This window comes from Podarcis tiliguerta (genome assembly GCF_965153285.1).
Source record: "Podarcis tiliguerta genome assembly, chromosome: 8".
Lineage (NCBI taxonomy): Eukaryota > Metazoa > Chordata > Lepidosauria > Squamata > Lacertidae > Podarcis > Podarcis tiliguerta.
In genome coordinates, this window is record NC_139541.1 from 71,616,201 (window position 1) to 71,642,248 (window position 26,048).

Below are 26,048 nucleotides of genomic sequence, written 5' to 3' on the forward strand. Positions count from 1 at the left end.
GCAACACACAGCTCTGTCTTTCTGCCCAAGAGGGACTCAAGAGAAATGACTAGGAGGTTTGCTGCTGTGCTAGATGCTCTCTAGTCTCTAACACCCTCATTTTGCCTAATGGTAGGGCTGGCCCCTCTCCACAGCTCACTCTCTTCACACCAGTTCTCTCCCCATCAAAAATGTGACCACTATGCAGTTCTCCGTTTGCTACCCGGCACTTAACGGCAACGTTCCTTTCAAGCCGCACAAGCCTCGAAGAGAAATTCTCCTGAGAAATGTCTCCGTTGAAAGGCCCTGACTAATGCAGTCCAGCAGTTTTTCAAACTTTCTACTTCCGGGAAGTTTGCGTCTGCCACAGAAACTCTGTTCTTTGTTAAGGGGGCTAGTCCAAAGCTCAGTGGTGGAAAACATAGATCCTAGAATCGTAGATCTGAAAGGGACCACAAGGGGCATAGAATCATAGAATCATAGAGTTGGAAGAGACCACAAGGGCCATCAAGTCCAACCCCCTGCCAAGCAGGAAACACCATCAGAGCACTCCTGACACATGGTTGTCAAGCCTCTGCTTAAAGACCTCCAAAGAAGGAGGTTCCACCACACTCCTTGGCAGCAAATTCCACTGTCGAACAGCTCTTACTGTCAGGAAGTTCTTCCTAATGTTTAGGTGGGTCATCTAGCTGCAACACCTTGCAATGCAGGGACTTCAGATAAATATTTCCAGGTTGAATTCCTGGTGTCTGTTGGTCGTGTTGGGAAAACTCCCGCATAAAATCCTGGCAACGCATTGCCAGTGCTGAGTTAGATGGAGCAGTGCTATAATTCGGCTTATTCTCACACGTTATGTTGTAGGTCAGGAGCGGATCCTGTCAGCACAATGCTGAACACCTGAAAGGGGCTATATTGAGAGTTGTTAGGAGGCCCCCAAACAGAGCTTCAATTCACAGGGTTTTGGGGTGTGTGGAGCCATGACTGTTTGAAATGGTTTGCTACTGTGTTAAATGCATAATGCAGATGGGGCCTGATTTGTGCTAGTAGTAAGGTAAAGGTACCCCTGCCCGTACGGGCCAGTCTTGACAGACTCTAGGGTTGTGCGCCCATCTCACTTAAGAGGCCGGGGGCCAGCGCTGTCCGGAGACACTTCCGGGTCACGTGGCCAGCGTGACAAGCTGCATCTGGCGAGCCAGAGCCGCACACGGAAACGCCGTTTACCTTCCCGCCAGTAAGCGGTCCCTATTTATCTACTTGCACCCGGAGGTGCTTTCGAACTGCTAGGTTGGCAGGCGCTGGGACCGAACAACGGGAGTGCACCCCGCCGCGGGGATTCGAACCGCCGACCTTTCGATCAGCAAGCCCTAGGCGCTGAGGCTTTTTCCCACAGTGCCACCCGCGTCCCCTGTGCTAGTAGTAGATGCACTGAAATGGATGGACTTACTTAAGCCCATTGATGTAAGTAGCTCTATTCTGAGTGTGACTAATATTGGATACCACCCACTGTCTTACAAGACATCTCCTGTGCAGAAGTGCCAACTTGCACTAAAGATTTAGGGGGGGGGGGTCGGGTTGCACCTGCGATGTGTGACGTTTCAGGAGATGCCAGGGGATTGCGGACGGATGCAATGGCCAGCAGCTCCTCTTCTCTTACACTTGGCAGTCTTCCATGGCTTGGCTCTGGGCTCGGCCTCCTCTACCCCCTGAGGACAGGGAACATTGGGAGACTACCCCTCTTTTTTGAGAGGGTGGGAAATGCTCAGCCTCCTGGAGTTGGCCCCCTGCTCCTGTGTCACAGGCCCTAAATGGCCTCAGCCCACTATACCTGAAGGAGCGCCTCCACTTCCATCGATCAGCCCAGACACTGAAGTCCAGCTCCGAAGGCTTCTGGCGGTTCCCTACCTGCGAGAAGTGAGGTTCCAGGGAACCAGGCAGAGGGCCTTCTTGGTGGTGGCCCTGGCCTTGTGGAACGCCCTCCTATCAGATGTCAAGGCAATAAATGACTATTAGACTTTTAAAAGACATCTGAAGGCAGTCCTGTTTAGGGAAGTTTTTAATGTTTGAAGTTTTATTCTGTTTTGAGTCCTCTGTTGGGAACCGCCCAGAAGTGGCTGGGGAAACCCAGCCAGATGAGCCGGGTATAAAGAATAAAATTATTATTATTAATATATCTTCTCAGGTAGCAGTTGCTGCTCACCATTTCTAAAGGCACTTAAGATTCTATATTAAAACATTTCCATGTGTTTTTGCTCCTGCTCTTCAAACACCCAAGAAGAGCCCTGTTGGATCAGAGGAGTCTGCTATCCTGTTTCCCACCACGGTCAAGACAAAGAAGCCTACAAGCTGCACACAGGCTCGGTCCCAGGTCTGAGGGGGTCCTCAGCAAAAAGCCTTATGGTGGGGCCCCTCGTACACTGGCGTTTAGGGGGCTTACTGAGCAACAAGAAGGAACCAGGTGCTAATGACTAATGAATGACTGGTGTTGGAGCCACCGTTTATATTTCCCACAATGCTCCACACCAAGGCCATTGCCGAAGACTAAAATGGCGGCTTCCAAACTGAACTGTGAGTGCTGAGCGGGAAAGAGTTCATAGGTAAAGGGAGGATGTGTGGTGAGTCCTGGCCATGTTCGATGGCCTCAGTGGTTCCCCAAGAATGCTGTGCATTTATGCTGGACCTCCACACAACCACAAACTTTCCCTCTCAGAAGCAAAGAGCTACATACATTCATGCACATATGCACACAGGCACACAGGCTGAGAAGCGGAACGCCCTGTACGTCAGACCAGAATTCAAGAGAGTCTTCACGCTCAGCGTCTCAGAGATGGGATTACACCACGTCTCAGGGAAGATCTTTCTCTGCCTGTTTGGAAAAGGAGGTCAGGGCCTAGGCAGCAACAGGACAAACAGAACGGTGGCTGAAAGAGAGAAGACGGACAGGCTGCACTGCTACACACTTAAAGTACAGAGAGAACTAAAGCAAAGCAAAGTCATTCATGGCCACAGATAGACACAATTTGGGGTGAGGAATGGCTTCTTCCTTGTTTTGCCAGAATCCAGGGGTAACTGCTTTACTCAGCTTATTACATTTTGCATTTATTTATCTTCTTTCCTACGTTTATATAGCTCTCTTATAAACAAAGTTCTCTGGGTAGCTCAAAAAGCAAGCGCGCGCGCACACACACACACACACACTCAAAGACCGTATAAAACAGCAAAAAAAAAAAAAAAAAAAAGTGGAACACAGACAAACCACAATTTAAAACTCAAATCAATGCAACTGAATAAAATTATATAGAAGTGCAGCCTACCCATGTGGTCTGTCTGGCACTTTCACTATACATTTTTCATTGTGTGCTAAAGATGCACCTCTTATCCTGGCCTTTGACACGAGAGAGGTACATTTTAAGGCCCCAACCCTGTTATTGTGATTACAATTTGTTTTCAGCTGTTGTATTTCAAATTGCAGTGACCCACCCTGAGACCCTGGGGTGAAGGGCAGGGAATAAAACAAAACAACAACACAGTCCCAGAGTCAGCACACTTCCGTGCCCCAAAGGAGGCCACCTCTGACACACACACACACCCGGGCCCTCCTTTGCATTTTTACCGGCAGGAGCTGCCATTTTAATTTCTCTCAAGTCCCCTGAGCGATGTGGAATTGTGGGGAAGTAAAATGGGGGGTCCCAAGCTCTCAGTGCAGCTACACACACACACACACACACACACACACACACACAAGCACATGCATATTTCATGCAAATCTGTTTCACTGTCTTTTTTTGGGGGGTGTAAGTGGCCACACTACACTGTGGAGGACGTTGGTGGGGGTCTTTTTTTAACCCTTTCTCCCTGCAGTGTTTTTCTGATTGAAATCTCCCCATCAAAGCTGCTATTTCCAAGAGCTGCAGGCAGGTGTTTGGAGGCAAGAAGCAGCCTCAGGTTGTGGGAAGGAATTGTAGAGCAGACAGAACATCAATATAGATAGCCTGATATGTTGAAAGGTTTCTTTCTTTTTATTTAATGCATTACTTTTTGGGTGAGCCACTGGGCAGAATCCTGCTTGCACACTTTCCCTTATGTTGGCACAAGTGAAAGAAAAGCCTCGAGACACCTTGCAACTCTGTGCAAACTTACTTAGGAAAAAGCCTCATGCAACTTAATGGGACTTTCTTCCAAGACAATATGCATAGGATTGTGCTGTTAATTTCTTTTGCCTATTAAGGAAACCTGATTTTTATTATGTCCTCAATGAATATACCTTCCTTCTCTCTCTCTCTCTCTCTCTCTCTCCCTCCCTCCCTCCCTCCCTCTCCCCCCCCCCCATTAGCCATGAAGCAAGGGAATGGATATAAGTCAGGAAAAGCGAAGGGTAGAAAAAGTGTTATCCCACAATGGTGTGGCAGTTCCAGTCAAAATCGCCCCTCCTTCTAACTCCGAGATCAAGCTCTGAGGGCCTTCTGGCAGTTCCTCCCTGTGAAAAGTGAAGTTGCAGGGAACCAGAGAGGGCCTTCTTGGTAGTGGCACCTGCCCTGTGGAATGCCCTTCCATCAGATGTCAAGATAAGTAACTATACTACCTTTAGAAACCATCTGAAGGCAGCCCTGAATAGGGAACTTTTAAATGTTTGATTGCGGGAGGCAGTGGAGGACAGGAGTGCCTGGCGTGCTCTGGTCCATGGGCTCACGAAGAGTCGGACACGACTAAATGACTAAACAACAACAACAAATGTTTGATGTTTTATTATGCTTCTGTATGTGCTGGAAGCTGCCCAGAGTGGCTGGGTCAACTCAGTCAGATAGACGGGGTACTAATAAAAAAATTGTTGTTGTTATTCTGGAGGCTGCTTCTAAAGCAAAGACCATAATGCTTGGGGATCCAGTCACAGACTTCCCACGACACGTGTCTTCTTTGGCCCTACATCTAATTAGTAATAATTCACAATACTTGAAAAGCACAACAGGAATATGCATCTGAACATGCTTTGGCCAATCAATGCCTGTTGCCAAAATCTGTACATACTGAGTACATTTATGCAGGATTATCACTAGGTTGGTCTTGTGTTCTACTCAACACAGGACTATCCTCTATTTTAAAAGGATGTCAGAGGGTAGCCCTCTGTTTAAAGCTGTCCTTTATTGGAGAGCTGTCTAATTCAAACCTGTTTTAAAGATAAGGAACCATAAAAAGGGAGATCAGGACCCTGGACAGCAGATTGAGTAGACACATGAATCACCTGGTGCAGAGATCAGCAAACTTTTTCAGCAGGGGGCCGGACTTGTGGGGGGCCGGACTATATTTTTTTGGGGGGAATGAATAAATTCCTATGCCCCACAAATAACCTAGAGATGCATTTTAAATAAAAGGACACATTCTACTAATTCAAAAACATACTGATTCCAGGATCGTCCGCGAGCCAGATTGAGAAGGCGATTGGGCCGGATCCATGTTCCTATCCATGTTCTGGTGTCTTCCTCACTATGGTGAGGTTTATTAGAGCTAGGGATGTCAAAGAGTTTTGACCAAAACAGAAACAGGAGCAGAAATTGCCAGTGTCCACTTACTCGTCCCGTGCCCTGAACAGAAATCAATCTGGTAAACACGATCAGTATTTTCTAGTGTTGCTGCTTTCAGTCCACAGCCGACACACAACTGATTAGGTTTCGCCCCTCCCCAACATTTGCACTTCATCTCCTTTGCACTGAAACAAATGGGGTGGAATAATGCAACGGCAACGTAGCTTACATAACTCCTAATGTAATTATGCAAATTCCGTAAGTTGTGTAATTTTGCCACAGCGAACACCAAGATGGATAACATTTCTGTTGGAAGACGAACTGCAGCAGAATGGAACCAGTGCTGCAGGCGGCAAATACTGAGTAGAATGGAAAGGGATACCATCTTAAGTCCTAATTATTCTTCCATTTAAATTATACTAATTATTTTGAAATTCACATCTATATGTCTTAAGCTACCATATGCATATCTCTTATGCATATCTGGGTCCTTCTGTGGGTTGGGCTCCCTCCCCCCCTCCCTCCCCATTCTTGCGATGAGGATCAGAGTATTTCCAGACATACCTCCAAGACTGAAGGGTAAAATGTCCCTAAGAGGACCCAGAATCATTTCTCCTTGCCATCTTTTTCACAGAAAATGTAAAACCTGCCTTTTGGGGGAGAGAAGAGCGAAGCTTTTGGCTGTTAAGCCTTTTTAATTTGAGGCTTTATAAGGCTTTATATGAGCATTGCCGAAAATTTCTGGTTCTTGCATTGCTGTTTTTAAAACTGAGGAGAGTTTGTTTGTTGTTATTGCCTTTTTATGGCCGGAGAATGTTGCTGCAAGCCACCTTCCGCTTTGGAGAGGGAGGCTTTCCGAGCCTTTTAAATAAAGAAATAAAGCCCCCCAAATAGCACACCAGCCTCTGAAGCACTTTCACACATGTCGTCTTGGCAGTCCTTACAACAACACTGTAAAGTAGGCAGTATCCCCATATTGCAGGTGGAAGGCAGCTATTCCAAAAACCAAAAGCAATACACAAAGCGAAACACAACCGTCCTTTGAAATCTGCCCTTTTCCAAATTATGCGCTGCTGTCCTCTGGCCCCATACCAATAAAATGCACCTATCAGCCTGGGTAGCTCACTTGGTTAGAGCCTGGTGCTGATAATGCCAAGGTTGCAGGTTCGATCCCCGTATGGGACAACTGCATATTCCTGCATTGCAGGGGATTGGACTTCGGGATCCCTTCCAACTCTATGAGTCTGTGATTGCGAATAACATACAAAAATGCATTGCATTAGGGAAAATTGCTTGGAGACAGGCTATTCTCACTGCTACCTATTCTCCTGCCATCTCTGTGGGTGCAAGGAGTCCCAAGAATGAGGAGAAGGATGGGCAGCCTCCGTTTCCATGCAAATATCAGTGAAAATAGCATGCCCCAAAAATGCATTCTATTAGAGAACATTGCTTTGCAAACAGGCACAAAGCAAAATTGCATAGAACCATGTGCATACTGGGGGAGATGTGCACTAAAACGCTGATCCGGGAATGTGGAGAGCAGTACTTTGGAGATGTAAGGAACTGAGAGAAACTGAAATTCACCCAACCCTAACCTAAAGGTGGGGTCTGAGCCAAGAAACTGCTTGTTTCCCAGCTTGCGGGACTCTACCAGCTCCAAAGCCCAGGCTCAGAGGCATGGTTGTGCTGCAACTCCCTGCTGCCACCCAAAGCACTAGCCTCCATTCTAACTCTTGTGAAACACAACAACAACAACAACAACAACAACAACAACAACAACAACAACAACAACACTTTTATTATTTATACTCTGCCCCTCTGGCTGAGTTTCCCCAGCCAATCTGTGTGGCTTACAGCATATATAACAAATTGTAAAACACCAGACAATTGTAAAGCATTAGACATGGTAAATGATGGCAGGTAACACTTGTTATTACACCCTTTCTTCTTCCTTTTTTTTTTTATAATGTCACGTGCTCAGTCCAGAAATAGCTGTGCACATGCTCAGAATGGAAGATGATAATGGAGGGCAGGTTGAGGAGTGACTGAGGAGAGGGCAAGAAGGGCATCCTGGGTACATGCCACCCAAGGAAGTGGCTAGCAAACAGCAGAATGCAACAAATACCCAGGACTGTGTGTGGAAACCAACAGAACGTGTGGAAGCCAAGAGCACGATCTGAGTAGCCCATTGGTAAAACAAAACCTCACCTCCATTTCTGAGTACCCAAGAGCTTTGGTCGCCACATCAACATGCCCCTGACCAGGAATGATTCCTGGTGAGTTATTTTCAGCCTTGGGGAAGGGGAGCAGAAAGGAAGGTGGGATAGCAGCCAGCAGGGAACAAGACCCAAAGCTCAAGCCAGACATGTCGCATCCATTCCCCACTTTTTAAAGGAGATCAACTGAGAGAAGGGACCTACTTGGAGCGGGCCGTGAGTAGGGATGGAGGGTGAGGGGGATTTGGTTTTGTTTGCATTTGAATGACAAATTGTGAACCTAAACACACCTCTCCCAATTTAGCAGTTATCTGACTTTTGGGATGCAACTCTCTAACCCATGTGTACAGAAATACACATATATTAGGGGAAGATGTGCGTTAAAAAGGTAAAGTAGTGAAACTAACAGGCAAAATGCATTGTCTGTGGGGGAATTGCTTGCAAAATGGTTATGTCTGCCCAAAGTGCAAAGGGAAGCTTTGCTTGTTAGAGATAATTAACAGCAAATTTCTGCTGAATTTCCACGAGGATTTTTTAAAAATGTATATATATATATTTACAAACCGTTCTGAAAATGTGGAAAACTGAATTAAGATCAGGAAAAGGAGAATCTGAGAAAAACCAAGATCTGACCTCTCTGTGCATCTCTAGTTGTGAGAGCCACAGTTCTGCTCAAATCCTTACAAGACCTCCAACTTGAAATCCTCAGCTCTCACAAAGTAAAAAATAACAATAACAAACAGGCAGTCCAAGGAGGGAGAGAAGGACAGTCAGATATGAAAACACACTTCATATTTTTTTTGGAATGCTTACAATTCACCGGGGACAGTCCCTGTTTTCTGAGGGCAAGTCATGCCTGTGGGGCATGCATTGTTAAACCATTTGGGATGAGTTGGGCAAGTTATTATTTTTCAGGGCTCAGCTCCCTTTCCGAAGCTTCTAGAAGCGAAATCTAAGAGTTGGGAGAGTAGGTGGCTCTTACAATCCACAGTGCCCATCTGCGTGTTCACATACAGCAAGACCACAGTCTGCAATGCCACACGTTACAGCTGCAGAGGTGCGTTCTGAATCATCCGGCTCACAGGACTGTTGCAATGGTAAAACGCAGAGGAGGAGAACCATGTATGTGAACACAAGTTCCTTGGACGATATAAAATGTGGGATATAAATGTAAAAACTGAACAAGTACAAACACCTTTCTAGCTTTTAAATCAGCCAAGGGTTTGCTATTGCAAATCCTTGGGGTGGACTGGGGTAGAGGAGGAATCCATGGATTTATACATGGCATTTTACAGTTCTGACCCAGCTGAGCTTCACCCACATCTCTCACATCAAGCCCCAATTTCTGTGTCTGAGCTGCTTCTGCACGAATGGCTACAATAATTATATACATTTTTAGATACAGTTGTTTTATACAGTTAAGTTGAGGTTCCTGAAGCCAAGCAGGTACAGTGATTGTCCAGCGGTTTGACTTCACCCCTGGAGGCACCTTCCATGGTCTTTCAAGACAGAAGGATGCCAGTGGTTGACCCTACCAGTTACATGATTCTATGTGTATTGTTGTAGGCATATAGAACCATAGAGCTGTAGAGTTGGGAGGGGCTCTGAGGGTCATCTGGTCCAACCCCATACAATGCAGCGATATCATCATGCAGTCCCCCATCCAATTTGAAACCATACCAGACCCTGCTTAGCTTTGCAAATGTGCTATACAGTACGTTTATGTGCTGGCTACTTTAGGAAACATAGACTGCAAATGTGTAATAATAATAATAATAGGTGTGTGATATCATACATATGACAGTGCATAAAATATCGCATACTTTATTGCATGTAGCAATGTGTGTAAGAATGCATAGGATATGCAAGAACTGTTCATATTTTTAGACGAACCAGGGGGAAATGAGCTTGCTTCTTGTCAAGATTAAGATAAGAAACAAGACTGGAAATAGGGGGAGAGAGAAAAGCACGTTGATAAGCCTGAAATAAAGATTTTCAGAAAATCCAATCCAATAAGTGGAGGAGCGAGCTCAGGAAGTAGTTTTTGACGGGAGAATCGAGACATTACAAGTATGTCCCTATTTTTGCCTCTGAAGTCAGAGCCAGTTCCAGAATTGTGTAGGAGCTGTGAGTCTGGACATGCTCAGCATAATACCCTCCTCTTATGCCAGTCCCCCACCCAGCAGCAGCCACCCAGCAGCAGCAAGCTCACCTGGTGGCAGTGTTCCTTCTATCAGTGCTGAGCAGCTGCCATTTGGATTTCCCACAACGGACCCAAATGAAGCATTGTGGGAAGCTGCCTGGGGTCGAATCACTGCTGGTGGTGTTGGGGAGATACATAAGGAGGCCCAAGGTAGGTTTGAATAACAAGATAGGAGTGGGGTGGTGGTACCCCAAGAGGGGTGGGAAGAGAGGAAGGGAGAGGAATCACTTAGCATGGATCCAGAAGAGTCACAGGCTGATGGACAGGCACAGGAGGTTGCCGCGTGATAGATGGAGAGAGGCGAGACAGTTGGAGCCGAGGGACTCTGCAAATGCCGGCCAGTGTAAATAATGCCTCGCAACAACAAATCAATGCTCCCAGGAGAACCTGCGTCGGCTTTGTGGGCAGAGCAGGCAGGAACACAAGACCCCCACGCCCTGCGAAATAACCAGCCAAGACCTTCGAGTCGCCACGCTGCAGTACCAAGACACAGCACAATAACCAACCGGCCCTGTCCTGACCTGGGGCAAAGGAGGCCGCAATAACAAATCAAAGATCCTGAAAGGCCCTGCAGTGCCCAGATGGTTTCGGCGCTCCAAGAGTCTGTGCAGTTACAAATTGGGCTGCGTTCTGCGTGTCACAGGCAAGGCGCTCCTTTGACCTCGTTCCATGGCTGCATCGCGAGGCATTCCAGACTAGTGCAAGTGTCAAGCGTTTTCCATCTGTCCTGCCTCAGGGAGGAGGAGAGCAGGGAGGAACGGTAGTTCTCTGTCTAGGGAGCCAGCCAAAAGGTGGGGAGCTGCAGTTGAGCAAAGACTGCCAAGGGAGAGCATCCTGTTCTCCTGAGAAACTGCAGTAGAGGGCAACTTTATGGAACAGTTGAGAGCCAGTGTGGTGTAGTGGTTAAGAGTGGTGGACTCGTAATCTGGTGAACCGGGTTCGCTTCCCTGCTCCTCCACATGCAGCTGCTGGTGACCTTGGGCCAGTCACACTTCTTTGAAGTCTCTCAGCCCCACTCACCTCACAGAGTGTTTGTTGTGGGGGAGGAAGGTAAAGGAGATTGTTAGCCGCTTTGAGACTCCTTAAGGGGAGTGAAAGGCAGGATATCAAGTCCAAACTCCTCCTCCTCCTCCTCCTCCTCTTCCTCCTCCTCCTCTTCTTCTTCTTCTTCTTCCCTACCTACAACAGGAATGGGGAGCCTATGGCCCTCTAAAGATTGTTGGACTACAACTCCCATCATTTTTGACCACTGGCCGGAGGCTAGCTGGGTCTGAACAGAAGCTGGATTCTGCCAATATTTGGAGGGCCACAGGCTCCCATTTCTGATCTACAGCCATAACAGACTTCTCATTAAGCCCTCGTTGTAGCACCTAATTTCATGTCTTCTCTTATCATGCAAGTTTGTCTGCCTGCCTGTAACAAACTCGTTCCCATGATTATTTCTGAAGGGGGCATATGCATACCCTCCAACATTTCTCCCATGAAAATATGGATGTCCTATTCAACAACAAGAAAAAAATTATTATTTATACCCTGCCCATGTGATTGGGTTGCCTCAGTCACTCTGGGTGGCTTAATAAAACATTCCAATAAAGGGCTGCCTTCAGATGTCTTCCAAAGGTTTTATCCTTGGCTCAGGGGGTCACATAACTGCTTACCCTCCAGTATTTCTCTGATGAAAATAGGTATGTTCTAAGGAAAAGTGGGACATTCTGGGATCAAATCAGAAACCGGGCAGCTTCTGTAAATCTGGGGTTGTCCTTGGACAATAGGGACACTTGGAGGGCCTGCAGATACTTTAAACATATGCAGCCTCATACTGCAATCCTATGTGACCATATCTCAGAGTAATATCTATCTATCTATCTATCTATCTATCTATCATCTATCTATCTATCTATCTATCTAATCTATCTATCTACAGTGGTACCTTGGGTTAAGTACTTAATTCGTTCCGGAGGTCTGTTCTTAACCTGAAACTGTTCTTAATCTGACGCACCACTTTAGCTAATGGGGCCTCCTGCTGCTCCCATGCCGCCAGAGCACGATTTCTTTTCTCATCCTGAAGCAAAGTTCTTAACCCAAGGTACTATTTCTGGGTTAGCGGAGTCTGTAACCTGAGGCGTCTCTAACCTGAAGCGTATGTAACCAGAGGTACCATTGTATCTATCATCAACATCTATCTATTCAGTGCTATTTTTCTAGGAAAAGAGGAGCAACAACTCACCATGAATACCTTCCTTGTTCTCTTAGAATGGCAGTGGTACCCACTTGAGAGGTGCCTGAACTGAGTTTTGTCTCAAAAAAGTCCTCTATCTATTGATTGATTGATCACTCGATGTTACTGCATTTATATTACACTATTCCTCCAAGGAGCTCAAGGTAGAACGCATGGTTTATCCTCATGACAACCCTATGAGGTGGGTTAGGCTGAGAGCCGGTGTTTGGCCCAAGGACGCCCTGTGAGCTTCAGGGCCAGGTGGGGATTCGAATCCAGTCCTCCCCAGTCTACACCCAACACTTCTGAGTAAACATAGGCTTGCGCTACCAGTCCCTTCTTCCCACATAGCTCATACATACAGGCACAGGGGTACCTCAACCCTCTCTTCCCTCCCCTTAGTATGCACCTTGGCTTCTCGTTTCCCATTTCCCTCGGTGTTTGTTTGTTTTAATTCAATTTAAAGTGTCGGCAGTGACCTTTAAAGCCAGCCGAAACTGCCTGGGCCCAGAGTACTTGAAGGACTATTTCCACCAACGTGAGGCTGCTCAGAGGTTTAGGTCATCCTCATCAGAGGCGCTGCTCTGTGCTCTTCCCACTCTTTGAAGTGGAGCAGGCAGCTATGCGCTAGAAGAGGGCTTTTCACCGCTTGCCCCCAAGCTCTGGAGCCTTCCCCCATGGAGGTTTTTGTGGCTTCCTTCCTTTGGGCTTTAACCAGCAGAAGGTCAAGTGAGCCTCTTCTTTCACAGGGCCTCTGGTGCCATGGCAATTCAACAGAGTATTTTGCTGCCGCTGTTGTTATTAACCTATTTATTTATATTCCCAGAGCGTTCAGCGGAGCATATTTCCAGGTAAGAGTACATAAGGCCCTGTCTGCACGATACATTTAAAGCAGTATTGTACCACTTTGAACAGTCATATATACCTTTCCCCCAAAGAATCCTGGGAACTGTAGTTTGTTAAGGGTGCTGGGAGTTGTTAGGAGACCCCCTGTTCCCCTCAAAGAACAACAATTCCCAGAGTTCCCTGGGAAGAGGGACTAACCTTTGCAAATTGTAGTTTTGTGAGTAGAATAGGGGCCTCCTGGTAACTCTCAGCACCCCTAACAAACTGTAGCTCCCATAATGCTTCGGGGGAAGCCATGACTGTTTAAAGTAGCATAGTACAGGTGGGGCCTAACTGCATCTAAGGCTGGAATCCTAAACATAATTATCTGGCAGCAAGCCCCACCGGATATGCTGGGATTAGCTTCTGAATAACTCGGCACAGGAATGCAGCCCTGGCACTGTTGTTGTTTTTTATATCAATGTTTGCCTTGGGTGTATTTTTCAAAACACGCATTTTAAATGTATCACGGCTTTGCTTTTGCATCATGGCTGCTTTGATTCCCCCCGCCCCAATGACATTGCTTGGTTAATTTATATAGAAAAGCAGGATGGTGATCCTTTTTTATATATATATAAAGAAAGCACAATCTATTACACACACACACACAGCTTACAAAAACAACCCATGCCCAATTCAAAACAACAAACATGCACAGATTAGAAATGAAGATGGCAGCAGGGAACTGTTAAAACCCCCCACACCAATTTAAATCAAATAGATCCACTAAGATTAGATAAAAGCAGCAGATAAAGGCAGCGAGGACACAGATCGCTCCGTTTAAAGCCATGGAGATTTAAAAGAAAAAGAAAAAAGGACTTGACCTGATTCTAGGAGGATGCCACTGCTGATGCGTGATGAACTGGCAAGGGGACAGAGTTTTACAGATGCGGCTACCTAAACCACTTTTTTCTCAAAAGCCATTCTCCCCTCCCCCCCCCCCCCCCGATAAATTATCACATACTTCAGAAAAGGGAAGACTGTGCTGCAAAACTTTGCCTGAATAACGCTACAATTTTTTTTATGACCATCATTATTCCCCACCACCACACGTGCATTCAGTGCCCCATAATGATGCCAGAGTTGGGGCACTATGGACGATACAAAATGGTGGCCATCATTGGGAATGGTGAGCTCCTTTGGACAGGCAGTGTATTAAGCAGTCACCCTGATTTCCTTGCCCAAGGCTTCTATGATGGTTAACTTATGGCCTCATTCACACCATGCATTTAATAATAATGATGATGATAATCTTATTATTTGTAGGCCGCCCATCTGACTAGGTTGCCCCAGCCACTCTGGGCACCTCCCAACAGAATATTAAAAACACGGTAAAACATCATACGTTAAAAACGTCCCTAAACAGGGCTGCCTTTCAATGCCTTCTAAAAGTCAGATAGTTGTTTATTTCCTTGACATCAGACAGGAGGGCGTTCCACAAGGTGGAACTACTTGGAACAGTCATGGCTTCTCCCAAAGAATTCTGGGAGCTGTAGTTTGTTATTCTCCACACACACCCACTGCCACATTCCATTGGTGGGTCAGGGTCAGGCACTAAGGTGGCCAGAGCAATAATTTTGATGGTTACAGGCTATGTTTCAGTCATGCAAAAGGCAGAAGAAGAGTTTGGATTTGATATCCTGCTTTATCGTTACCCGAAGGAGTCTCAAAACGGCCAACAATCTCCTTTCCCTTCCTCCCCCACAACAAACACTGAGTGGGGTTGAGAGACTTCAGAGAAGTGTGACTAGCCCAAGGTCACCCAGCAGCTGCATGTGGAGGAGCGGGGAAGCGAACCCGGTTCACCAGATTACAAGTCTACCACTACACCACACTAGCTCCCGCCACGCCAAGCAAGCAAGAGGGCAAGCAACCTTCCAAGTGTCCTGATTTTCCAGGGACAGCTCCGGAACTACGAAAGCAACCCCAGCTTCTGATTTGATCGCAGAATGTCCCCATTTCCCCTGCTGGTGCTGCGGCCACCGAGCTCAGGAAGGAGGCTGAGATGGTGATTGTCCTGAACGGTGGCAATCTCTCCATGGCCGCTGCTGCCAGTTTCCTCCTTTGGGCAGCTCATAGCAGCTGCTGGAGAGCAGGCTAAGAGGAAGAAGGCTGCCATCACCAAGGCCCAGCCCCACGTGATGAGTGGGCTCTGAGGAGCAGGAGGAGACAGGGTGGGGAAAAAGGGGGAGCAGCGTAGAGCGCAAGGAGTCCTGATCATTTTTTTTAACACAACAAAATCTTTGTGCATCTGTGTCTAATCCTACCCCATTCTGAAACTTATGTACAATGGTACCTCGGGTTAAGAACTTAATTCATTCTGGAGGTCTGTTCTTAACCTGAAACTATTCTTAACCTGAGATACCACTTTAGCTAATGGGGCCTCCCACTGCCTGAAGCGTCTGTAACCTGAAGTACCACTGTATTGGCTTGTGCTTTTTTTTTAGTAAATCTAAAAAGGTAAAGGTAAAGGACCCCTGACAGTTAAGCCTAGTCTCAAACGACTCTGTTTTTGCTGGCCGTGGAAGCCGGTGTTTGTCCACAGACAGTTTTTCCGGGTCATGTGGCCAGCATGACTAAGCCGCTTCTGGCGAAACCATTGAAGTGCACGGAAACACCGTTTACCTTCCCGCCGGAGCAGTACCTATTTATCTACTTGCACTTTGACGTGCTTTCTAACTGCTAGGTGGGCAGGAGCTGGGACCGAACAACGGGAGCTCACCCCATTGCGGGGATTCGAACCGCTGACCTTCCAATCGGCAAGCCCTAGGCTCAGTGGTTTACACCACAGCGCCACCCGAATAATAAAATAAAATCAGGGCCAAGGGGTTTTCTCGGGATGATGGAGGGCATGTGTGTTGTGTCCCATTGGTACAGTCGGGGTGGTACTCACCCTTCTTCTGATAGGAAATGTTCTCTTTGTGTGAGATACATTAAAATGGGGGGTTGAGGAGGATCAGTTGTGGGGGGAGGGGGAGTGAATGTTGGAGGGCATGCTATGCAGGGGTGGCATTATCAAGGAGGTTATCCTGACGCAACCCAATACAGGCAGCTTATTGCTCCACCTGAGATACACAGAGGCTTCTACAATGCTGGATTGCCCAGTTGCAGAGATGAGCTGCTGTCTAAATGCAAGACAGACCAAAAGGGGGGAAAAGAAAACCCATCTTAACACGAGCCCCAGGGATGTCGGAGCTGGCTTAGTAGGTTAGTGCAGAGTCAGGATTCCTTAACAGACTGCAGGAGAATCAATACGAGGAGGAGGGAGGGAGGCAGAGAGGCTGGGGGGGCGCTGAGATGAAGGGTCTGCGCTTTCCAGAGATAGCAATGCAAGTTGGCTGGTTTTTAAACGAGCTGGACTAGGGAAGAGGTCCAAAAGCTAAGGTGGAAATGTACACATATGCGCATGTGCGTGCACACACACACTATGAAAATCACTGCTCTCTGAGTCTTACCTTAGAGGGGAAGGAAATTTGGTTTGGCAGACCCCCTTTCCCTGTGGGAACCTCTACAGGGCCAGCCTGCGATGGAAATTCCTGGGGATGCAGAACACAGTCTTACACCTGCTTGCTTAGGAGTAGGGATGGGGAGAAATTCGATTCAGTTCACCTTTAGAGGTGAACCCACCTAAACAATACGAGAATTTGAAACACAGCCATCCTTTCGGAATTTGCACTTCTCTGGATTTTGAATTGCTGAAGCAGTTCTCCAGCCAAGCAACGGGTCAAAAAATGCATCTATTGTGGGGAATCGTGCATAAAAATGCAGATAGTGGTGTAAATGACATACACAGACTGCTTTGCAAATGTGAACATTGGGAGAAATCTGTGCAGAAATGCTAGTGAATTTTCAGGATGACTTTTTTTTTAAAAAAAAGAAAAAGATCAGGGTCATGGGTTCGAGTGTTACATTGGGCAAAAGATTCCTGCATTGAACGGGGTTGGACTAGATGATTAGAGAACAGAACTTAGGACTGCAAAAAAGAGAACTTGAGAGATGAGGATGATGATGATGATGATGATGATTTATACCCCACCCATCTGGCTGTCTTTCCCCAGCCACTCTGGGCGGCTTCCAACAAAATATTAAAAATACAATAAAACATCAGACATTAAAAACCTCCCTAAACAGGGCTGCCTTCAGATTTCTTCTAAAAATTCAGATAGTTGTTTATTTCCTTGACATTTGATGGGAGGGCATTCCACAGGGCGGGTGCCACTACTGAGAAGGCCCTCTGCTGGGAGGATGAAACATGGCAGAATAACTATGAAGACATCTGAAGGCAGCCATGTTCAAGGAAGCTTTAATGGCTGGTATTTTATTGTGTTTTTAATATTTTGTTGGGAGCCACCCAGAGTGACTGGCGCAACCCAGTCAGATGGGTGGCTAACAACAACAACATACACCGCCTTCAGCTAATAAAAATAGTAATAATATTTCCAAAGCCATAAGCAAATAATACAAGGATGGGTTAGTGTAAGGCTGACCTGTGGGCTGTTGTTCTTTTAGAAACTTGAGTACTTTTTAAGAAACTTTTTTAAAAAGAGAGAGCCAGTGTGGTGTAGTGGTTAAGAGTGGTAGTCTCGTAATCTGGGGAACCGGGATCGTGTCTCCGCTCCTCCACATGCAGCTGCTGGGTGACCTTGGGCCAGTCACGCTTCTTTGAAGTCTCTCAGCCCCACTCACCTCACAGAGTGTTTGTTGTGGGGGAGGAAGGGAAAGGAGAATGTTAGCCACTTTGAGACTCCTTAAAGGGAGTGAAAGGCGGGATATCAAATCCAAAAAAATGGTTCTGCAACTCATGGTAACATATAGAACTGATAACACAAGCACCCATATGAATCAGAAAAAGTGAAGTATGCAGGGAGGAGGAAGGAAGGAAGGAAGGAAGGAAGGAAGGAAGGAAGGAAGGAAGGAAAGCCCAGATGCTTTCCCCTCCCCCAACTATTTTGCTTTCAAGGTCTGTACATCAAGGCATTTCAAGGGCTGACACAGGTTTTTCACACTTGAGGGCAACCATTTCAGAACGAGGAATCTTGTCGAACAAATGGAACCTGCTCACCCAGCTGTACTTTGGCATCTGCTCCATTCATAAGAAAAATATGCAAAGTATGTTAATGATATGCAAATTAATGGCGACACTCCATCTCGGGAAATGATCCCAACGTGGGGCTCTGTAGTGAACAATTCGCCCAGTCCTGGATCAGTTAGGCAGATAATCTGGAGGTGGGTGAATAGATACCTCATATGAGGAGGGATACCAACAAGAGGGCAGGGGAGACAGGGATGATGTGTGAGTATATGGTTAGCATACAGAAGACAGAAGGGAAATGATTGGTATTACATTTGTGATGGACGAGCTTAGATGGTTTGAAAAGGTGATTCAGCAAATTCAGGGGGGAAGGTAGCAGGTCTATTGAAGGTTATTTGCCCTGACAGCTAAATTGAACTTCCATCTTTAGTTGCAGTATACCATCAGATGTCAAATGCTAGCAATAAATAATGGGTGACAGCCAACGGTGGCATGCCTTGCTTAGGGGACTTTGTAAACACCTCTGGTTGGCCATCGTAGGCGATCAAAAAATGCTCACTCTAACTGAGGTACTGGTACTTGTTCAACCAATCTTACTTTGAATATACCCCGCAGGGTTGCTGTGGTAAGATAACATGTTTCTCCGATGCCCATGCGGAAAGTTGCCTTTATGAGACCGGATGGATGAATAATATAGCATGGGAGTGTGTGTTTTGATTTTATCCTGCTGTGTTTTAGTACCTCGGTGGGGAAGCCATTAGGAAAGCGTAACTGAAACACTTAAATGTTTTAAAATTTATTTTTTAAAGCCAGCCTCCAAAGGATTACTTGCTCAGACCTGAAGGCCTTGCATTGCTTTCGGAAGAGATTGGAGAACTGGATCCATTTCAACCCCCTAGGTATGGTCTGAATATCAGAGCGGATACATAATATGAAAGCGTGGAGTCGATAATTATATGATATGTTATCAGATGCGGAGAGGTGGATGCAGAGACAGAACAGTGGCCAGACTCGGAAGTGGATAGAGAACCCTGATCTGCAACTAATTTTAAACACGGCCAACATCTTTCGCCCTATTCCTTGATTCCTTTTGAGTCGGAGCTCTCATTTGGCAGAGTTATCAACTGAAGAAGTCCTTTCGTTACACAAGCCCATTGCTTGGGCCCCATCTGCACCATACATTTAAAGACAATACCAACTAGACACCCATTGATCTATCCATCATCCATCCAGCTGGGAAAGGCTATCGGAACAGAAATGTCTTCAACTGTTTCTGGAATGTGCAGATAGTGGGTGCCTCTCGAATCTTGAAAGGGACGCTGTTCTACATAATAGGGGCAGCTACACTGAAAGCCCTGTTCTGAGTTAGCGCAGAGTGGGCTTCTGAACTCTTTAGTGCTTGGAGGAGAAGCTCTCACACAGACCACGGTGACCTCCTGGGTTTAGGTAAAAGGTAAAGGTAACGGACCCTTGGACAGTTAAGTCCAGTCAAAGGCGACTGGGGTTGGGTGCTCATCTCACTTTCAGGCCATGTGAACCGACATTTGTCCACAGACAGCTTTCTGGGTCATGTGGCCAGCATGACTAAACCGCTTCTGGCACAATGGAACACCAGAGTGCACGGAAACGCCGTTTACCTTCCCACCACAGCGGTACCTATTTATCTACTTGCACTGGCGTGCTTTTGAGCTGCTAGGTTGGCAGGAGCTGGGACACAACATTGGGAGCTCACCCTGTCTTGGGGATTTGAACCCCCGACCTTCTGATTGGCAAGCTCAAAAGGCTCAGTGGCTTAGACCACAGTGCCCCCCCCCCCCCGTGTCCCAAATGATAGACCAATGGTCTGACAGTATAAGACAGCTTCCTATGTTCCTGAACTTGGCCTGGTAGTAGAATGGCAACAGCTTAGCATTCTTTCAATAAGGTAGACCAGCGTGAGGGACATGTTGCTGGATTCTACCCCCTACAGTCCAAGACTATTGGGCCATGCTGGGATGGGCTCTGTCAGAATCTGTAGCTTGCCTGGGGTTTTTCCCCAACCCCCCAGTATGGACAACACAGAAATTTACTGGCTTGGATTGGCATGGCAACCCAGCCACAGAAAACAGTTGCTGGCCAGAATAATAGTGAGATGAGCACCACACCCCATAGTCGCCTTTGACGGGACTAATAATAATAATAATAATAATAATAATAATAATAATAATAATTTATTATTTATACCCCGCCCATCTGGCTGGGTTTCCCCAGCCACTCTGGGCGGCTTCCAAAAGAATATTAAAATACTGTGATACATCAAACATTAAAAGCTTCCCTAAACAGGGCTGCCTTCAGATGTCTTCTAAAAGTCTGGTAGTTTTTGTTCTCTTTGACATCTGGTGGGAGGGCGTTCCACAGGGAGGGCGCCACTACCGAGAAGGCCCTCTGCCTGGTTCCCTGTAACTTGGCTTCTCGCAGTGAGGGAACCGCCAGAAGGCCCTTGGTGCTGGACCTCAGTGTCCGGGTAGAGCGATGGGGGTGGAGACGCTCCTTCAGGTATACTGGACCGACAGTATATATACTGGACAGGTATACTGGTCCAGGGGTCATTTACCTTTACCTTAGACTGTGATAAGCCTTATATAGACTGGGTTAGACCCAGGTGTGGTCTGACTCAGTATACAAGGCAGCCTCTTCTTCTTTTGAAAAGGAGAACTCATATTTTGCATAGATGAGGGCATAGAACTGGGGTTTTCTGTTTGGTTTTTTAAAGGGATCTCATAGCAGGGATGGCAAAGAACCGTCTAGGATTCTGGCAAGCTGCTGCCAATCAAAAGAGGAGAAAGAGAGCTATATGATCTGACACACATGCACACCCAGCAGAAAACCTCGTATGTCCTACCTGCCAATAGGGATGTCGGAGAATTCCGACAAAGAAATGGGAGCAGAAATTGCTGAGGTTCGCTTACTCGTCCCATGCCTTGAATGGAAAACCGATCCAGCAAAGATGAGTGGCATTTGTTGAAGCTGTGGCTTTTGATCTGGAAACGATGCCTTATGAGGAACGGCTAAGGGAGCTGGGCATGTTTAGCCTGGAGAAGAGGAGGTTAAGGGGTGATATGATAGCCATGTTCAAATATATAAAAGAATGTCACATAGAGGAGGGAGAAAGGTTGTTTTCTCTGCTCCAGAGAAGCGGACACGGAGCAATGGATCCAAACTACAAGAAAGAAGATTCCACCTAAACATTAGGAAGAACTTCCTGACAGTAAGAGCTGTTCAACAGTGGAATTTGCTGCCAAGGAGTGTGGTGGAGTCTCCTTCTTTGGAGGTCTTTAAGCAGAGGCTTGACAACCATATGTCAGCAGTGCTCTGATGGTGTTTCCTGCTTGGCAGGGGGTTGGACTCGATGGCCCTTGTGGTCTCTTCCAACTCTATGATTCTATGATTCTATGATCTGCAACTCATATACAATTGTGTCCCCTTCCCCCCTGTTTGCATTGCGTTTCCTTTGTGCTGAAATGAATGGGATGGAATAGAGCAACAGCAATGTAACTCGCATCATTTCGCCACTTTGGGTAATGAGATGGATAGCATAGATTTGGGCGGAAGTTGAACAGAAACAGAACGGAAACGGCACTGTGTGTGATCAATGCAGGGCAGGACGGGAAACGATGCAAGTTTTCGAAACACACCGATCTCCTTTTTGGACGGAGGTGCTCAAATGGAAAGCAAAAAGCTGGCATCGCAGCATGCCAAAACCTCTTATGGACTGGGTTGTGAAAGGTGTTATTTAGCACAAAGGAGGAGGAAAATGTAAGCCAGGACTGTCATATCTGAGTTCTGCCTTTCCGGGGCCTTTTCTCCATGCCCTGTGGTACTTCTGCCTGTTCAATCAGAAAGGCTGGAAGGTTGTTATCCAGCCTTCCCCCCCTCCAACCAGCTCTTATTTGGATAGCTATAATGAACTGTTATAAATAAACAGAGGAACAATTACCACCAACAGATGAATAAACAACGTTCATCAACAATATCTGATATCATACAAAACGTTGGTCTCATTACCATACATTCATTAAAAACGTAACAAAATAATTGCGGATCACACGGCACCATTGGGGCACTGAGAGAGAGAGGGAGGGAGAGAGAGAGAGAGAGAGAGAGAGAGAGAGAGAGAAGAAATTCAGAAATGGTAAATTAGATTGCAAACTGTCTGGCCTTTGATTTTATCTGTGCCTTCTGTCTTCCCAGACAAAACCCTGAGGGCCAGAAACTTAGTTGGGGGGGGGGAGAGAAAACAACTACAACAAAACTGGTATTCTCAGAATTTTATTCTTCTTTTTCTCATGGGCTCATGATTTGTTTGTTTGTCCTGTATCTCAGCCTTCTCATGAAGAGCCCAGGGTGGCTAACAGCTATCAATAGCACTTAAAACAACATTAAGAGCACAATTCAAAATGATGTGTATAGACAATATAATAGTCAGTGAAAAATTATGCAGGTAAACTCATTTCCTTTGCGTTCTGAAGGCCTGCGGAAATATGTATGTTTCAATCTGGCATCTAGAACTTTAAAATGATATTGTTCCGTAACTGGGGTGCCACCACCCAGAAGACCCTGTGGCATGTGATAGTAAGGCCTCTCCCACAGATCATAGAGCCTGGGTTGGCTGGTATTGGGGAAGGCATTCCTTTGAACCATGTACTAGGACTACAATATGTCCGGGATTTCCCAGACATATCCAGGATTAGTCAATCAGAAATAGCATCCTTAACTTTCCTTAAGAATAGCTCAAGAAAGTCCTTAACCTTCCTTAAGAATAGCTCAAAAATTCAACAACTTAGGCTAAAAAGAAAGAAGCTGAACAACTTTGCCTAGTATACAGTGGAACCTCAGCTCCCAAACGCCTTGGGAACCGAACATTCCGGCTCCCGAACGAACGAAAATCAGAAGTAATTGTTCCGTTTTTTTAACGTTCTTTGGAAGCTGAACACCCGGTGCGGCTTCCGCAGCTTCTGATTGGCTACATTTTTGTATACATTACTCAGCCAGAGAACTGCAATGCAAAATTCAGAGAAGCGTGATTAGAAGCCAAGCCCACCATAAACCGCAAGCCCTGCCTTCCAGGCCTGCCAAACTCTACAGGACTCCATCCCCAGGCCCCACCTAGGTACCAGAATGTCTGATTTCAGGAACAGGCAGCCTTATTTAGCTAACAGGCCACGCTCAGCTTGGTGGGTCTTAAGCCTGTTACAGGACAGCTTGCCATCCTGGTTTCTGAGCTTAACCTCACCATTGGGGATACAAGGGGATGAAAAGCTGAGGCACAGCCTTGATGGAAGCTGTCTTTTCTGTTTCAGATGCAGACAAGAGCTCAGGCCAAGGCTTTGATTTGTTCTGATGTGCTATTTTTGCAGCACCTTCCTTAGAATAAAAACCAGCGAAGGATCGTTAGTTGTGATGGCATGGAATGAGGATGCAATGGAATGGTTGCATTTTAGACTTGGGCGTTGCATCAAACATGGCAAGCATCCTGGAAAGACAGAATGGATACTTGGGGAAACAACAGATTAGCTATTTGTATTTGATTTGGGTGGGTTTTTTAATTTTTTAAAAATAGCTTTAAATTGCTTGCACAGACCATGTTGTTTGAAGCAAACAGGTCTGATCTCTTCAGTAAAAATCCATATATTTACTCCTTTATGATTTTTTTATCCTCCACATTTCCTCGGAAGAGTCCTTGATGCATCTCTTCCCACTTCTATTTCCCACAACAGTCCTGTGAGGTAGAACGCAATCCAAGATTGCTCAGTAATCTTTGTAGTTGAATAAGTAGTTAAACCCAGGTCTCCATGGTCTAAATCCAATTGCTCTAAGTGCTGATGTCATACCAGTGTGGATGGGCCACATCTTGAACCACAAGGCCTCTCTGACATGTGATTTGGACCCAGGGTTCCCGCATAACAACTCCACCTTTTCCACTCAGACCTTAGAGCAGAGACACTGAGCTTCTTGGTGCCAATGCTCTGAGCATCATTGATTCCCCCAAACATCTCCCCCACTCTGTCAATGTCAGGTGGCAGGAGGAACGTCCAAAGCTGTGACATGTTCTGATGCTTCTGGGGAACAAACGAGGCCTGAAATCTTTAGCTCTAATTAAATGAATAGCATTTTATGCCTCCTCTTGTATGAATCACGGAGTGAATCAGAAGGAGAGAGTTCTGCATGCAGAGGAAGACGAAACCACACACACACACACACACACAGCAAAGTGGTGCAGGTAACACTGGACTTTCAGGCCTTCTCCTTCCAATTTCAGACAGGGGCTCAGTTCAGCTCATCCTCCAAACCATGTTCTGCATCATCATCAATGAGCTGCAGAGTTGAGCACGGTTTCTGCACTCCCCTTCCTGTTTCCTGCATAGCCTTAACCATTGTTTGCCATTCAAAGTGTCCAACTATGCTTAGTGTAACTATGGTTTAGTGGAAATCGGAAACCATGGTTTGGACTGGGTTTCCAGTTCTGCTCCAGATGGAAAGCACGAACCTTCGTTTGGGACATCGTGGCTTAACACCGTAAGAGGAAACCACTTGAGTTTACGGTGGTGAGTTCATAGTTTGGAGCACCATCAGAAGCAAACCACAATTGACATGCATTTTGACCTGTAGTTTCTACTCTGTAAATATAAAGAGCAGTAATCATTTAACTGCCAGGCTGGCAAGAGGAATTTCTGGACTTGGTACAAAATTCTTACTCCCCATCCTCACTTTTCCTAGAAAGTCTGTGAATTCTGCAAGTGGCACCTCCACATTAATGTGCATGGGACAGCATCCCTGCTCCAAACTGCAGACAGTTCCCAAATCCCCTTTCTCAAATCTTTCCTTGTTTGCAAGCCTGCCTCAGCTGCCATCAAACTCCCTGGCTGGGTAGCCTGGGATGAGTCAGTCTCCGCCTAATCTTAGAAGGGTAAAATTATGTATCAATCCTATTTCTATCCAGCGTCTAATCCAGATAGCTTTCCACTTGAAATGAGCTGTTGTTGTGGGAGGGCAGACATGCATGTGATTTCCCTACCCACATTATGAAGCCATACATAAGCACATAAAAAAAAATCCTTCCAGCAGCACTTTCGAGACCAACTAAGTTTGTTATTAGGGATGCGGGTAGCACTGTGGGTTAAACCACAGAGCCTAGGACTTGCCGATCAGAAGGTTAGCGGTTCGAATCCCCGCCGCGATGGGGTGAGCTCCCGTTGCTCAGTCCCTGCTCCTGCCAACCCAGCCACTTCATGGGGAATTTTTGTGGCTGCTTGGACACCTAGGTCCTTAGGGAGTTGGCATCTATGGTCCTAGGAGTCTTTGGGGGGAAGTGGTAACTGTTCAAAGTGGTCTAAAAGTGCTTTAAATGTCTGGTGTGGGTGTCAGCCCTCCTACCAGTTACTTGCAGTGGCTATAGGTACTTCCTGGGACGCGGGTGGTGCTGTGGGTTAAATCACACATCCTAGGGCTTGCCAATCAGAAGGTTGGCAGTTCGAATCCCCGTGACGGGGTGAGCTCCCATTGCTCGGTCCCTCCTCCTGCCAACCTAGCAGTTCGAAAGCACATCAAAGTGCAAGTAGATAAATAGGTACCACTCGGGCGGGAAGGTAAACGGCGTTTCCCTGCGCTGCTCTGGTTCGCCAGAAGCGGCTTTGTCATGCTGGCCACATGACCTGGAAGCTGTATGCCGGCTCCCTCAGCCAATAAAGCGAGATGAGCGCCACAACCCCAGAGTCAGTCGCAACTGGACCTAATGGTCAGGGGTCCCTTTACTTTTACCTTTAAGTCTGTTGTTGGTATGAGCTTTTGTGTACATGCACACTTCTTCAGATACACTGAAACCAGATAGTGAGAGGTATTACTCAGAAGAGTGGAGGGAATGGGTGATTGGCTGATAGGTGTGGCAAACCTGTTGACGACTGTTAACCACTGCAATTGGTCTTACAGGAAAAAGCAAGGGGTGAGATGGCTAAAAATAGCT

The 26,048-nt window shown here is 46.5% G+C and overlaps 2 protein-coding genes across 2 annotated transcripts in view; both read right to left on the minus strand.

Moving 5' to 3' along the window:
* Nucleotides 1-23,960, minus strand: part of LOC310684739 (uncharacterized protein) — a 268,708-nt gene extending 244,748 nt beyond the window's left edge. The window contains exon 1 of the mRNA XM_083456248.1: nt 23,949-23,960. The gene's annotated coding sequence lies outside the window, so the exon portion shown is untranslated. The remainder of the gene's footprint in view (nt 1-23,948) is intronic.
* IGLON5 (IgLON family member 5) overlaps nt 1-26,048 on the minus strand; it is a gene marked incomplete at its 5' end in the record, with an annotated part of 129,434 nt that overhangs the window by 76,372 nt on the left and 27,014 nt on the right.